Raw genomic sequence first — 16,288 nt, forward strand, 5'->3', positions numbered from 1 at the left:
CTCTAAAGTGAGGCAAATGCAGCCCATGAGATTACTTAGAAACATGGAGAGGGGTTGGAGAGATGTCTCAGTGGTTAAGAGTTCTTACTGCTCTTCCAGAAGATACAAGTTTAATTCCCAACACCCTTGTTGGGTGGCTTACAATCACTTGTAACTCCAGCTCCAGGGGATCTGGCCTGCTGTGGGTACCCACGCTCATGTGCTCGTACCGCAGCACAGACAAGCACACAGATTCCCATAGACACACACACAGAGACACTTGAAATGAAAATAAAACTTTCAAAAATAAATATGTGTAGTACAAAGCACCTCCACGTACGTATCACGTGGAATGCTTTTTGCAAGGTGCCTTAAGCAAAGGGTTGATATTTGGAGGGAAGGGCTAGGGTGAGACACAATTGTGAAAACAATACATCGCCCTCGCCCTCAAGAAAGTCACAACAGATAGGAGAGCTTGGGGAAACAACGTGTAATCAGAGAAAGGTAATGTTCTTAAAGGTGCGGTGGCATGGGCGGAATGTGGCCACACGTGGGGTGAAAGCCAGATTTAAGATTCAAGATTAAGCCTTTGCAAGTGTGAATATTTTTCTATTTACATACGAAGACTGGCTAGTACACAGAGCAAGTCCATGTGGAAGTTACTGAGTCACATTTAAAAGTGATAGAGTGCTAGAATTATGCCCTTTGCTTTTGAAAATTGCCTCCCTTTCTCTGCGTTTTAGGAAATATTTATACTATGCAAACTGCAGCCCCTTGGGGATGTGGGCGGGCTTGGGTGTTGCAGGCCTGGAGATAACTTGGAGCCTTTTCCTGCTGTCCATGTTCCATGGATTCCGGTGCCTCTGCCACCAGCACCCTTCCTGAGCCCCAGTGCACTAGTCCCAGGGGCAGTAATGACTCCAGGAATCCTTCCCAGGATACTGGAGTAAGCAGTGACGTGAGGGAGATAAGCCTTTTAGTTCGACAATGTATTTTCTGTTATTTTGTAGGTCTTGCTTTTCTCTGCCGGGTTATATTTGTTGATTGAGGAAGGGGCTCATTTAATTTTCAATGAGTAAGATGTGGGCAAATGGGATTCCCTTCAAGCCAAAGTCTTGTTGCTGAATTATGCGGATCCCTTTGTTTAATAGTGTTGCTCACAATGGTATGGAACCATTTCGGACGACTTCTTTGCTGTCTATCAGTACATTATTCAATGTGACCTATTCTACATGTTATTATAGTAGGCTCTGTGTTGGATGGGTCTGGCCAACTGAAGGGCGATGCAGATATTCTTGTGTTTTTACAGCAGGGAGACCAAGCCATGCTGTTTTGGTAGGCGAGGCATGTTAAATGCATTTTCAATGTGTTCTAGTCTCAGCTTGTGGTGGGTTTAATATGTTCTCTAAGTTAAGGGGCTTCTCTGCTCGTGTAGTCCTAGACATGTTTGGGATTCGGAGGGGATTCGTCCTCCTACCGTTTCTAGTTGATGCTCTGTTGGATTTCCAGAGGATTAGCCGTGGCGTATTTTAAAGTTCTCACTCACCTCTCTCTATAGAAACAGGGTTATGACTGCCTGTGGTTTGGGGAAAGGAGATCAGAGGAAGAGCTACCGGACTCAAATCTGTCAGCTAAACCAGAAGCCATGAAAGCAAAACAAAAACAAAAACAACCTATCGTGCCTAACACTATAGGAAGAGCAGGGTTTGTTCTGGGCAAAGCTCTCTGGCAGAACTTGGAGGTAAGTAGCAGCTGGCATGAGAGTGCTGGCAAGAATAGTGGAGCAGAAAGGTCTGTCTGCCCTTTAGGTGAAACTGAGAAATTCTTGGCTGGATAGGTTGGAATTCTGATGACTGGCATAGTAGGTGGGCATGTTCTGCAAAGCCCTCTGTCTCAGGATTGGGTGGTGGTGATACAGAAAGGTGAGCCTTGGACTGGTTTTGGTGCTTTGTACTTGCAAAGAAATTTGGTCCCTCTCCTCCCACAATAAAAGAGAAGTTGATTTAATTCAGGCAAGGACCACAATGTAATTGTAAATACTCATGTAGTTGTGTAATTGAATTGGTGGCAACTTATTTTTAGAAACTCTAAGGGGCAGACCACAGAGTTGCCTGCAGGAAACGAGAGGCGGACTGCTGAAGGGACCTTGCTGCACATCCTCTGGGTGCTTGTGTGTCCTGTGTTGCTGCTTCAGGGTACCCAATGTGCTGGCTTGACCCTGCACAGGTACCTCAGGCATGCATATGGTGCTCATATGGAGTAGTCCTGCAGCTTCTGGCTTGCTGCTACAGTTACCCAAAAAGTGATTCACCTGCCACCACAGTTCAAAAACAACCTTGCATATTCTCTCTCTCTCTCTCTCTCACCTCTGTCTGGGTCGGGTCTTCCCCAGTGCCCACCCTTGATTAATACATCTAAAATGTTGTCAGTTTTGTTTATCTTTTCAAAATGACTCTTTTTCCTTGGTCTTTTGTATTGTTTTTCTTGTCTATTACTCCTCTGATCTTCGGTACTTCTTTCCTTTGCTGGTCCGGTTCCTTGAGAAGCATTACTAGTTTGCTAATTTGAAATCTATTTACAGATATTAGTTGTATTCATTTATTGTAGTGCTCAGGATTGAACCTAAGGCCCTGGCGCTTGTCCCTGGCCTTATACCCAAATCAATCTTTCTGTTTCTTTGAGGTAGGTTCCTGCTGCTGTGAATGTCCCTCTTTGTATTGCTTCTTTTGTATCCCTTAATTTTTGGTCTTTTGTGTTTCCGTGTTCATTTTGTGCACGCTAGTTCATCTAACTGCTTGCTGTGTGAGTATCACAAAGAGCCATAGCTAAGCACGGTGCTCCCTGAAGAACGTGTGGAAGTGTCTCCTGATGTGGGAGTGTCATATATCAATCTGTTGATTTCATTGGTTAAGCAATAAAGAAACTGCTTGGCCCTCATAGGTTAAAACATAGGTGGGAGGAGTAAACAGAACAGAATGCTGGGAGAAAGAAGCTGAGTCAGGAGTCGCCATGATTCTCCCACTCCAGGCAGATGCAGGTTAAGATCATTCCTGGTAAGCCAGCTTGTGGGCTACAGCAGATTATTAGAAATGGGCTAGTCCAGGTGCGAGAGCTAGCCTAGAAGAGGCTAGATAGAAATGGGCCAAGCGGTGTTTAAAAGAATACAGTTTCGGTGTAATTATTTCGGGGCATAAGCTAAAGGGAACGCAGCCCGCTGCTCTTACTACTACAGAGTGGCGTCTCCCTTTCGTCCTGTTAATTCCATATGCAAATGCATGAGGACTGTTAGGTTTGGGGAGGAATGATCGAATAAAAGTTTTCTCAGTTACCTTAAAGCATCTGTGGATGCCTGTACTGGGCCCGTACAAGGTTGCCTCCCCCCCCCCCCCCATTAGCATGTGTGGAGGAGAGAAGCTCAAGAGGGCCTGCTTCTCACTGAGGATTATTTGCTAATGGGAGATTCAGGAAGAGGGGGCATCATTGCCCTACTAGTGCCTACTAGTGACCTCACCAGGCTCCTCTGCATAGTCCCAATCCAGTGGTCCCCAAGATGGTCCTGTTTTAACTAAATGCATCAGCATCATAACACCACCCAAAAGTCATGGATCTGAGAATAGGATCAGTAGGATGGAGGAGGGGGGATAATAGAGGGTGGACAGAAGAGTGATTATAATCTATTATATATACATACAAGGTGGTTAAAGAATAAATTTAATTAATAACAAAGTGTCCACCTTCATCTCTTTCTCAGATGCCTACATTGTCAGAGGTAATTTTTGGCTGCTTATGCTACATAGTTTTGTGTCAACTTGACAAGCTGGAGTCTTTTGGGAGGAGGAACCTCAGTTGAGAAAATGCACAGAGAAACCCTGTCTCGAAAAAACCAAAAAAAAAAAAAAAAAAGATATGGCTGCAGACAAGCCTGTAGGGCATTTTCTTAATTAGCCATTGATGTGGGAGTACCTAGCCCCCAGCCCATTGTGGGAGGGATCACCCCTGGGCCAGTTGTCCTGGGTTCTATAAGAAAGCAGGCTGAGCAAGCCATGGGGAGCAAGCCAGTAAGCAGCACCCCTCCATGGCCTCCGCATCATCTCCTGCCTCCAGGTTCCTGCCTTGCTTGGATTTTGGTCCTTACTGCCTTGGATGATGAACAGTAACATGGAAGCATAAGCCAAATGAACCCTTTCCTCCCCATCTTGCTTGTTCTCATGGTGTTTCATCACAGCAACAGAACCCCTAACCAGGACGCTAGGATTAGTAAGGAGACTGGGATGTGCATAGTGCTAGGTATGAGCTTGAAATGTGGTTCAAATTCTGGCTCTGCAAACTCCCATACGACCCCAGAAAAATCACTGAACTGCTTAAGCCATTTCCTCAAGGCTTTCAGCTGCAAAACAGGATGGTTATGTTCTTCATTTAATTTCTGTGCAATAAACTTTCAGGGGTAAGTTCAAATATTTGTTGATGTTTATTGGACTCCTTGACTGATCAAAGCACAAAGTGCACGAAGAGAAGCAGATGAGGTCACTTTTAGTAAGCAGCTCACAGTGGGGTTGGGAAGATCTACTTAGGAGATAGAGCAGTTTTGGGAATATAAAGTAAGCCGAGTCTAAACTGGTGTCACTGAGGGCAAGGTCATGCATGGCAAGGCCGCTTGTAGGTGGGTGCCACACAGAATTAGAAAAATGTAGAAGGAAGTGTATCAAGGAAGACCTAGATCTGAGGGAAGGACAAGAGCAAAGGATCACAGGTAGGTGTGGGGTGTCTGTTTAGTTAATGCTGATGACCTTCAAAGACGGACAGCGTATGTAGATGATCGATGATCCGCCTCCTTTTTCTTATACTCTTAGTCTTCATTGTTTTTTTTTTCCCCCCCTTTGGATTTTCGAGACAGGGTTTCTCTGTAGCTTTTTGGTTCCTGTCTTGGAACTAGCTCTTGTAGACCAGGCTGGCCTCAAACTCACAGAGATCCACCTGCCTCTGCCTCCCGAGTGCTAGGATTAAAGGTGTGCGCCACCACCGCCCGGCTTAGTCTTCATTGTTGAGGTAACTGATACTTGTTCTCGTGGCTTCAAATGGTTCGAGATTCACGGGGATAAACATGTCCAGAGAAACATGGCGGAAAAAGAAAGAAGAATATGCCTTCTATAAGGCCTGTCTGATGGCAAGGCCACTCTGCAGAGCATTTGGTGAGGTTAAAGGAGTGGGCAGCCCATCTGCTTGACTGTTGTGGGAATCTCCTGCCAACCAGACAGATGGTGACAAAGGCAGATACCTCATTGCTACAAACTGAAAAACTGGAAAAGGCAATAGAAAGTGACCAGCTTCTGCTGCATGAGCAATAGGGCCATTCCTCCATGTGTGTGGCTGCTTGTGGGTCACTTAGATATAACAGAAGAACTTGATTCATTAGATCTTACACTGCATACTTAGGAAAATTTGTCTTATGAATTGAAGTTTAAGAAGCCTTTGAAGACAGAGGTCATGAGTTCTTGGTTTTGTTTTGTTTTGTTTTAGCAAACTTTGTTTTAGAGCACTTTTAGATGGAGAGGATGTATTAGCTTTAGGTTGATACGACAAAATAACTGAGAAAAAAAAATCAACTTTAAGCATCATTTTACTTGGTTATGGAAGTGTCAGCCTGCTTTCGGCCTGTGGTGGGATGGTGTACCGTGGTAGTAGTGTTTACAGCATCCAGGAATAAAAAGAGATAAGGGGAAAGGGCCAAGGCTCCAATGTGTTTCAAGAGTACAACCTCAATGATGTAATTTCCATCCACTTGGCACCAGCTACTTAAGATTACATTACTTCCCAATAGTGCCATAGACTAGTGACCAATCCTCCAACACATGGACCTTTGGGGACACTACAGATCCACAATATAGCAGAATATATCATAAATAGCAATAGGGAAAATTCTTGGTATCTCACTTCCAGTTTTCTTTATCATTGTCTTACTTTGATATGGTACATTTGTTTCAATTTCTGAACTGATAACAATTTTTAACTTATGTCTACAGTTGACTCCAGCTTACTGTTTTCCCAGTGTCCTTTCCTCTGAGGTCCTGACACATGTCCTCTTGCATTCTGAGATTCTGCCACAGGTCCTTTTGCATTCTGAGATCCTATCACATGCCCTCTTGCATTCTGAGGTCCTGTCACATGTTGTCTTGCATTCTGAGATCCTATCACATGTTGTCTTGCATTCTGAGATCCTCTCACATGTTGTCTTGCATTCTGAGATCCTATCACATGTTGTCTTGCATTCTGAGATCCTATCACATGTTGTCTTGCATTCTGAGATCCTCTCACATGTTGTCTTGCATTCTGAGATCCTATCACATGTTGTCTTGCATTCTGAGATCCTATCACATGTTGTCTTGCATTCTGAGATCCTATCACATGTTGTCTTGCATTCTGAGGTCCTGTCACATGTTGTCTTGCAGTCTGAGATCCTATCACATGTTGTCTTGCAGTCTGAGATCCTACCACATGTTGTCTTGCACTCTGAGATCCTATCACATGCCCTCTTGCATTCTGAGATCCTATCACATGCCCTCTTGCATTCTGAGATCCTACCACATGCCCTCTTGCATTCTGAGATCCTATCACATGCCCTCTTGCATTCTGAGATCCTCTCACATGTTGTCTTGCATTCTGAGATCCTATCACATGCCCTCTTGCATTCTGAGATCCTATCACATATTGTCTTGCATTCTGAGGTCCTGTCACAGGTTCTCTTGCATTCTGAGATACTATCACATGCCCTCTTTTATTCTGAATTTCTATCACATGTTCTCTTACAGTCTGCGTTTCACTTACATGTCCTCTTACCCTCCTCATAGTTCAGTCTTTTCCCTTATTTGAGTTGATTTTCCCTGTTTTTTCTGTCTTTAACAATTCTGAGAATTACTGTCAAGTGTTTTGTAGAAGGTCCTTTAGTGGAAATTTATCTGATATGTTTACCCTTAGGCTAGAATTATGTGTCCTTGGAAGGTAAAATGCGGTGCTCACTCATATCAGCAAAGAGTAAGTCACGAGGACCTGTCCCTCCTGATGCTACTCTAGACTCTCTGGCTGCTCACCAGGTGTCCTAACTGTACATTTTCTTTTTTACTTCCTGCAGTTCTTATTCTGGAATGGCTAGCCAGGTGTCACTATGTTTAGCCCACAGGAAGAGACTGGGAAGTGATGCACCTCTGCGTTAGAGTAGAGGTATCTATAAAATTATGTGGAGTACTTCAGCATAGACGATTTCTCCACATTCTCCATTTCATTCAGTCACATGTATCCTTAGTGCTCACTTGTGTATGTTTTGTTTTGTTTTTCACTTTGAATTGCAATTGAATGTCACTTTATTCTGTAGCTCAAAACATCCCAGCCCTGGGTCCTCCTTTTCTTCTTCCTTCAGTTGCTCCTGTGTCCCTTAGCTTCCCCGCAGTGGAAAAGGGGTTCATCTGTTTGCTCTTGTCTCTGGAGCTCCGTCTCATTTTGTTGCATTCTTTATCTTGACCCTTTAGCATTTGAGAGGATAAAGAAGAAACTCAGGTCCTAAGATGTGTAGCCAGAGTGGATGTGCAAAGCACCGGTGGAAATGAAGCCGGTCTTCGAGTGTTTCGAGGATCTGGGATGCAGAAGAGAGGAGCGTTTGAGACTCTGATTACATAAATATGATGAGACTTCAGGAGAGGGAGGGAGGGAGATAAAGAGACAGAAAGAGGAAGAGAGAGCGAGAGCGAGAGCGAGAGAGAGAGAGAGAGAGAGAGAGAAGCTAAAACAGCTCCTGTGGTTTTAGAGGACACCGTGTGATTAATTGGGATGTTAAAAAGTCATGCACAGAAAATGGAGAATGGCTCTATAGTTAGAGTAAGACTTCTAAAAATATCACCGTCAGAAGTTACTGACTTCTGGCTTGTTAAAAGCCTTAGATGGCCCGTCTATGTGAAGTGATATGGCTCGTCCACACCCCAGCTATATTGAAATGGAAGTTGCTTTTATCTCTCTGTAGTCAGTTCTGCTCTCAGTTCACTCACTGAAGAGGCTTCGATTTAACACCCACTGTGTGGACTCATTCAAGCCCTCAGAGCGCTTCCGTGGACCAGCCCGCTGAAGTCTGTTCTCGCGGAGAATACATCTAACTCAGGAAGATGGGTCTCAAAGAGGTGGCTTTTAAAAATGTCAGGTGATAATACATGCTGTGGAGAAAAGATAGCGGACATGGCGGGTTCTAGAGTCGGGCAGCGGGATGGTTGTTGGTAGAAGGAAGTGGATGAAAAGTCCCCATGGGTGAGGGGGCCTGACATGACAACTGGTTCTCAGTACTGGTCGTCAGTAGCAAGTGAGGACAAACACACGTGCCTGCGCAGGGGACACTGCTCACAGAAAGAATGTGTGAATGGCTGTCCGCAGAGCTCAGAGCCATTTTGGCTATGGTACCTAGGAAGCTGCTCATGCCTGGGCTCTTGTTTCATGTGCGGAAGAGACATGAATGAAGACGCCTGAGCAGAGAAATAAGGTAATTGACTTCACATTCAGAAAGACTGCGCTGGCCACTGTGGTGCGGAGACGGGAGAACAGAATCAGGGTGACTACTTCAGAGAGCTTTCCACCTATTAAGATGAGCTATTCTACTTTAATTTTTACCCCATGTCACATATGAATAATTGTACGCACACCACCTGCCTTCCGTATATTGTCCTGCTGTCCTCCGATGATTCTGTAGTGCTTAAGTAGCTGCATGGTAGCTTGTGTTTCCTCTCATTGCTATGAACTATGAATTCTGTATCTTTAAAGGACAGAGGTTCATTACCTTCTAGCTCTGGAGGTGATATGTCCTTAAACTGAGGTACTGGCCGGACAGTACTTCTCCTGGAGCCCCACTCCCCAGGACTATGTTTCCCTTGCTTGACTAGCTTTTGGTTTCCTGGCTCACAGATACTTCCTGTCTGTTCACAGCTCCCTCCCCTGCTCTTTCCGGTCTCTGCTGCCATGATCAGGGCCTTTTTCTGCATCTTGCTCTCCACCCTACCTTTTCTACAGACCCTTGTGATCGCAGTGACCCTACCTCCATCATCCAGGGCTTTAGTTTAGTCACAACTGCAGAGCGCTGCTCATTTTAGAGGGTATCCTTGACAGGTGCGCTATGGGATTCAGATTTGCATATCAGCCTTGTACTCCATTGTTCTGCTCCTGTGGGAGGCATCGAGTTTGGGGCTGGCATGACTTTGTTATCCCTCCAATATTTCTAAACGTTGACTTTCTCTTTCTGAATGTGTCCGTTAAGATAAATGCACAGGTATAGGTTTCCTAGACCAAAGGCCAAGAGCATCTTATCTATGTGCTCTCTAAATATATGGCTGTATTATCAGTAGATTTGTGACTTGTCCTTTCCTTTCCGGTCTTTTTTCCCACACTCAAAGCTCTCTCTCTCTCTCTCTCTCTCTCTCTCTCTCTCTCTCTGTGTGTGTGTGTGTGTGTGTGTGTGTGTGTGTGTGGTGTCAATTGTATTTTCGAGGACAGTTTATTTTGCTTGTTAGTTGTATCTGGACCCAAAACAGCAGAGAAATAGGTAGACCATTGCTTAAGTCGGTAAGGCTGGCATTAACAAATGATCTATACAGAATTAAACGCATTGGTTTTACATCTCATCCAAGAAATGATAGTTGAAAGGGAAAGGCACTATTAAAAGGGATTCAGTAGATAGGGAAAGATTATTCCACTAATTGGAGTGACTGCCTGTCTCTGGGGCACACATGATCAGATTGTGGTACGCTACAAGCGACATCAGGGACTGCCACTGAGCACAGATCAGACATTGGAGAGCAGGGAGCTTCCAGAAGACCTGTTCTGGGGGGAGAAGACTGAGCCTGTCAGCACCTGGTTGATGTAAACACGTGATATAAGACCACTGGGCAAGGAGGGAAGAAGTAGAACCTTACCCTCGGCACTGCCATGAACTTGTTGTCTTCTGTAAGCCTTTGGCCTCTTGAGTCTGAGGGTTTTTTCTTTTTTAATCTAAAAGTTGGAGGTGGCAAGGGATAGGATGCAGTCCATGGCTCGGCTCCATTCTCACTGGGCTCAGTTCTCACGCTTGGGTTCTTTGTGACTGCCCAAGTTCCTACTTGTGCTCTGCGGTAACTTTGGGCAAATTTCTAGACCCAATGGGTCCTTGAATATCTAAACAAACTATCCTTATTTTCACCTTAATTTTGACCCTTCCGTATGAGGTTCCCTAAACATCTAAGGTGAGGTGTTAAAAAGTTAACTCTTTGATCTGAGGAAGACCTGAATGTTCTTGTGTTCAGAATGCAAGTGTACCTCTTGAGGATTTCTGGGTGAGTCTCTTCTGCCCCCAGATGGGACTGACCTTCAGTTCCTCACTGATCTACCTGCTTTGTGCTATCTCATCTAACCCAGCCTTCAATTCTTGGTTTTTCTCTCATTATCACATTCAGCACCATGCCTTAACTTACTTGTAACCACTGTGAGCCCTTAATTTCAAATTTCTGGGTTTTTTTTCTTCCCTTTGTTTCAAATAGATATTAGAGCTAATTGAGAAAAGTGTTTAGTGTAGTTTTGAGGGCAGTGTTAGGGTGGAAAGGAGGCCCTATGAGGAGGTCAGTTCTTACCCACGACAGGCACAGGCTTCTCAAAGAGTTGTCGGAAAATATCCCAACAGTCGGCGTAGACGGATTCTCACGGTTTCTGAAATGGCCCGTTGAAAGCCTTTCTAAGGAGTGTTTCTTTCTCCCTAAGTGAGGGCACGATGTGCACTGGACAAGAGTACAGGCTGAGAAGATAAACATGGGTCACCAGGTTCAAGGAACTGCGATGTGCCTGATCCAAGGGCGTCAAAGCAACAGAGTTCACAGTCTTGTCTGTGAATCTCTCAACTTCGTGTTTTCTCTTCTCACTTTGTATTTTCATCCTGTCCTCTGTACAGGAATCAACCACAGTCTGCAAGCCTCAGCTTACTCTCGCCTAATCTAGTCTTCTTCTTCGACTGCTCACTCAACATAGGGACTAGATTTTTACACACGAAATATAATGCTTATACATCTTCCCAAGTCTCAACTTTGTCTTTTGGAGGGAGGTTTTCTCGTGTTTGTTTCTATTTAGCCATTTCTTTTTGCATTGTTTATTATGTCAGGATCTCATAGTGCTTGGGACAGGAGTGACAGTTCAGTGGACAGGAGCACTTGCATCTATGGAAGAAGACCCAGCCCTAGCATGATCATCCTTCCAAGGCTTATTATTCTCAGCTCCCTGCTACTGTGTCCATGCATGCGCTAGGCTTTGCCCTAAGTTCTTCTTCATCTTCTTGATGTGAGTTCATTGCATCTTAATCCAAGAGTGATGAGCTGTCCTGTGTGCTTTCTCTCCCTATGTTGGTTTCTGGTTAGTACCTTGGGCGGGCAATAAACTACCCATTATAGCTGTGGACTCTCTGCTTATCTGAAAGAAGCATTTCTTTCTTATCACCACCTGCAGCCAAGCCTTTGCTGTTATGCCCTTGCTGGTCATGCCTAGAGCAGTTTCCCAACCTCAACCAACAAAGACAAGTGACGAAAATGAACAGGAAGCCACTTCGGTGGTGTGTTCCTCCTGGTTTTGGAAAGAGTTTTTGGTCTGACTGATAGTAGACATGTTTGGGGGTTAGTTACTGTTAATTGGCTCCCGTGCAGTGGCGGAAAATGGACCGGAAGTTAATTGACTGTGGCAGGTGCAGCAGATGACAGAAATGACCCACTGCCTCTGTGGTCACAGATATACACAGCGTGAGGACCAAGGTACCTTCTGATACACGCTTATCAGGAAGGTCTCTGGAAGCAGGCTGCCGGCGGTAGTGCAGGAAGAGAAGGCTTAGAACTGGGGTTCCAGGTCAGTAGCTCTGATGAGATCACCAGGGCCGCTTCTGCAAGGGAGCTGTTTGTGTGCCATAAACTGTGGATGACTCAAGGCAAACATTTACTTAGCGAGAAGTGTAGGTGAGCGGGGGTAAGGCCCCCTCCTTCCTTAAGGAGTATTTCCTCATGACACTCATTAGCTGGGAGCAGCTCAGACTGGAAATGTCACATGATCTAAGCGCAACCTATCCTGTGGCTAGCTATCCCTGAGTTGTAAGAGTTCAGGCTCAGGTAGGATTTGATGGGACCGAGGGGTTTTGCTTATGAAGTGGGAGGGGTTGGTGGTAGATAAGAGCGTTTCTGAGTAAATGCTGGCTTCAAAGTGGTTATTTGTTGACTTTTAAAAAAAAAAAATTAGTTTGTGGAGTGGGCGTGTCTCTGTGTCACCCTGGTTGTCCTGGAACTCCCTCTGAACATGCTACCCTTGGGCTCAGAGATCTTCCTGCTTCCGTTTTCTGAGTGCTGGGATTAAAGGCGTGCACCGCTGAGCCCGGCTACTCTTTAGTCTTTCTAAATGTCATTTTACTTTCTCATTTAACCAAACTTTGAAAATAACAAATTTACAAAGGAGTTAATAAATTCTGTCATTCCATAGCACAGAGAATATAATTGTTCACATTTTAAATATTTCTTTACAGCCTCTTTATCTATAGTTATGTGTACAAATAAATAAAAACATATTTTTTAAAAAATTATATTTCAGGAATCATTTTTCTCCTTCCACTTGTGGGCTTCCAGGGATTGAACTCGGGCACCTTTCCCCACTGAGCCATCTCACCAGCCTCAGCTTACTTGGTTTTGATGTTGTTTTATTGTTGTTGTTTGTTTTCTTTTAAGATCTCACTGTAATAGTCCAGGCAGGCCTAGAAGTCTCTAGGTAGGCCACTCTGGCCTTGAACTCCCAACCCTCCTGTTTCAGCCTCTTAAGTGCTGTGATCATGGTCCCATCACACCTGGCTTGTAATTCCTTCTTTTTGTTGTTGTTCACAGGCGTTAAACCCAGCGCCTTGCATGTGGTTGGCCACGCACTTTACCTCCGAGCTGCATCCCTCGCCACAGAAAGTGACTTTGGTTTTCCTTTAGTTATCTGAGCAGCGCTTTGGAGGTTTCATCCAAACTGGATTCCCAGTCGAGGCTTTGGTGTCTTCCAGGTTTTCCATTCAGGAGACATCACAGGCTCTTTTCAAGACATCCTTGGCTCACGCACACTCCGTTCAGTACTGTACATGTGCCATTCCAGAGAGAGATCCATAGTTGTATCCCTGTGCACTCCGGGCCTCCCTGGGTCAGCCCTCTGACATCACAGGGGAGGGTAACTTAGTGAGACCACTTACTAAATAACTAGATAAGGTCACTTCTAATTCTTAAATTCTATGATTTGAAATATTGTTTCTATGGGACAATGCTTTCTGTGTTGCACCCAGCTGAGTTTTAATCTCCTAACTCTGTGGAGAGATCTGAGGCTAGCTGCCTAGAGTCACTGACTATGCAGATAGATGTAAAACGGCTTGATGTGTATAAGGAGCAGCGGTAAAAGTCACGGCTGTTTGAGCCTTACTGTGTTTCACATGCTGTCTGTCTTAAGAGCCTCCACGCGGGCACTTGTCTTCTGCCTCACAGTGGTCCTTTGAGGTATCCCTTATTATCTCTCCTCTGCAGATGAGGAGCCTGAGGCACGCAGAAATGAGACACAGCCCATCTGGCCCCCAACCTTGTGGCCTGTCTTTGTGCCTGGTGCCTCCCAACCCGGTGCTAGGGAGCGTTCCTCTGTCTGTTTTATCTTTCAGTCCTTCCACAAAGCAGGTGAAAAGTCAGTCTTAAAAACTATGCATTGTCAAACATTATCATTCCCTTCACAACATCTAAGACATCGATTCCTTCTGATCTAGTCAAATCCTGGGAGGGATGATCTGCTTCTCAGTGGTGATGAGGGGCAGTAGGCATGATCCCACTGGCTGGGGGAAAGATGAAGGCAGGAAGAGCTCTCTACAGAGTAACACTGTGGAGCACAGTTGCAAGACGTAATTATACTGAACTCTCTCTAAGAAGAGGAGACAGCAGGCCTGTCTTTTAAATAGATTTCATTACAGCATTCACCTAAATTTCACTTGAGACCTGAGCTGGGATATTCATTCGCTCATCATCTGGGAGACCCTCAGGACCCTCTCCCACATCGGTTTCTCTGCGAGGCCGAGAGATCCCATAATCGGAAACACAGTCCTGGCCTTCAAGCTGCTTTGTGATGTTTGAATAGCTCAAATGCCAAAATGCCATTTAAATTTCAACAGAGTTCCCTTAGTAGTAGCATGGATACTTGAGGAGAAATCCCCGTCGTGTACTGACTTGGCAAGTGAAGTTCCTGATGGTAGAGAGACTTGCTCAGTGTGTACTGGTTTGCTAATGTGGAAACCAGGGCCTTGTGCCGTTTGCTTGACAAAGTGCCTGTTTACCGAAGGTTGATTCTGTTTCGTCCTTTATAACCCCGTGGACTTGAAGATTGGCTTTACATGAACTAAGTAAGACAAAATGCGGGATAAATGGCTGGACTTTAAGAGGCCCCCTAGCCTGTGATGGATATTTCCTGGGTTTCCTGCTGAGTAGATAGAGACACAGACTTTGGGCTTCTCAGCCAGGCCCCAGATGGCAACACAGAAATCTGACATGTTAAGGTGGTATCTGAGGAGAAGAGTCATAAGCTTGGAAGCTGAAGATTGCCAAAGCCTCCTCCTGATAGAACAGGGTTGAGCTTGGAGGTAGGCTCCTGAGGCAGCTGTCTCTTGAGCTTCATCTGTCTCCCTGGAGTGGGAAGAAGGTGTAGGAATGAGACCCAGTGACCTGGGCAAGTAGTAGGTTTAGTTTCTTCAGATATTGACAGATCTGCCTGGTGTGGTCAAAGATGGAGTACATTACAAGATGATCTTAGCGTTTAGGTGGGTGTGACAGACCTCGGTTTTAGAAAGCACATTCCGCATGAGATAATGCCGCCACATCTTGCAAGGTTGTGTGACTTGAATAGGTGGCTGGAAGGCCAACCAAGGTTGTCTGTCTCTCTGTCCCATTGAAACTTACTTCGTGGAAAACATTTCTTAGTCCCATGCCTGGTCTCAGTCTTCACAAGTTAATGTGCAAGATCCTTAAACTTTCTGTATCGTATAAGAGTCAACATCTCCACGTTTGCTATGTTAGTAGCTGTCCCCTTCTTTCCAAGGTGGCCTGAAGCTGTGTCTGGATGCTTCTCGGAAGCTGTTGCTTCTAGCTTGTGCTTATGGCCTGGGGAAGAGTAGGACTGAGTACAGGTTTGTCTCAGGGCAGCTGTCTTTAAGTTGTGGGCATCTTAAGAGGATTCTTGGCCTTGTAGAACCCTTTGGGCTCTACTAGGCTCTTCAGGAACACTCTTGCAACTGTGTCTAGAGATCTCTTGCTTCCAGCTCACTGATGTTGCTAATCACTCTTTTCGCCCTCTTTGTTAAGTCCCATCTCAGTCTCTAATAACTTCTTGTATGGGTTCCATTACTGTTCTGATGGCCTTTGGCATTCAGAACCTAGTAGAGCCCGCATACACAGGTCAGCGTATGAACTGGAGAAAGTATACATTGTTTGTTCCACATACTGCCCGAGGGCAGCTGATCCTTGCCAAGTCTGGGGTGGCTGAGCTGTGTACAGTTGAGTCGAGGGGGTTGTCCAGGAACATCCAAACAGGCCGCCACTTCTGGCCCTTCAGATGTCGTAGGTAGAAATGATGAACAAGATCATTGTGTTGTGTCTGCTCCATGGTCCTGTAGAGGAGCTTGCTAGGCCAGAAGGGAGAGCGGGGGCAGGAATCTCCACCCATAGTCCTTTGTTAAGATCACTGTGCTTCACTAAGACCACTTGTATCTCTACTCAGCAGAAAAACACACATGCGCACACACACACACACACACACACACACACACACACACACTTTGTTGGAGATAAGCAGGGCAGCACAACCACCCATTTTATAGATGACTTCAAGGAGATGATGAGTTTGAGAGTACAAAATGTTACTCACAAGTATGGTCCAGAACTCAGTTCTCTCTCTCTCTCTCTCTCTCTCTCTCTCTCTCTCTCTCTCTCTCTCTCTCTCCGTCCTGTCTCTCCTGCTAACCTTCTTACCCAGTTGTCCTCTGAACTCAACTCGTAGCAAGACTCTGGCCTAGTTCCCTGTGCCACAGTGTACTGAGGGGTGATGGTCCAGGTTCCCAGCCAGAAGCTGCCTTCATGATGCAAAAAAATAAGAGACTCTGTTCAGACCAGGAATTACTATATGAACTCATGGCAAACTCCAATGATTGCCACGTCTCTCCTCCATAACCCTTCCTTCTCGCGGCCAACCGACATACTTGGGGATTCGTGGGTTCTCGGTGCCTTCTACCTAGAAG

The 16,288-nt window shown here is 45.3% G+C and overlaps 1 protein-coding gene across 3 annotated transcripts in view; it reads left to right on the forward strand.

Annotated features, from left to right (window-relative positions):
- Positions 1-16,288, forward strand: part of Pip5k1b (phosphatidylinositol-4-phosphate 5-kinase type 1 beta) — a 253,618-nt gene that overhangs the window by 21,289 nt on the left and 216,041 nt on the right. The window contains exon 1 of one of the 3 annotated variants that reach the window (XM_041660769.1): positions 1,585-1,720. The exons of the other annotated variants lie outside the window; for them this stretch is intronic. The gene's annotated coding sequence lies outside the window, so the exon portion shown is untranslated. Of the gene's footprint in view, positions 1-1,584; positions 1,721-16,288 lie in introns of those variants that run through there. 3 annotated transcript variants of the gene reach the window in all.

This window comes from Microtus oregoni, unplaced genomic scaffold (assembly GCF_018167655.1).
Source record: "Microtus oregoni isolate MIOR12 unplaced genomic scaffold, Mior012 000012F_ref0000307, whole genome shotgun sequence".
In the NCBI taxonomy this organism is placed as follows: domain Eukaryota; kingdom Metazoa; phylum Chordata; class Mammalia; order Rodentia; family Cricetidae; genus Microtus; species Microtus oregoni.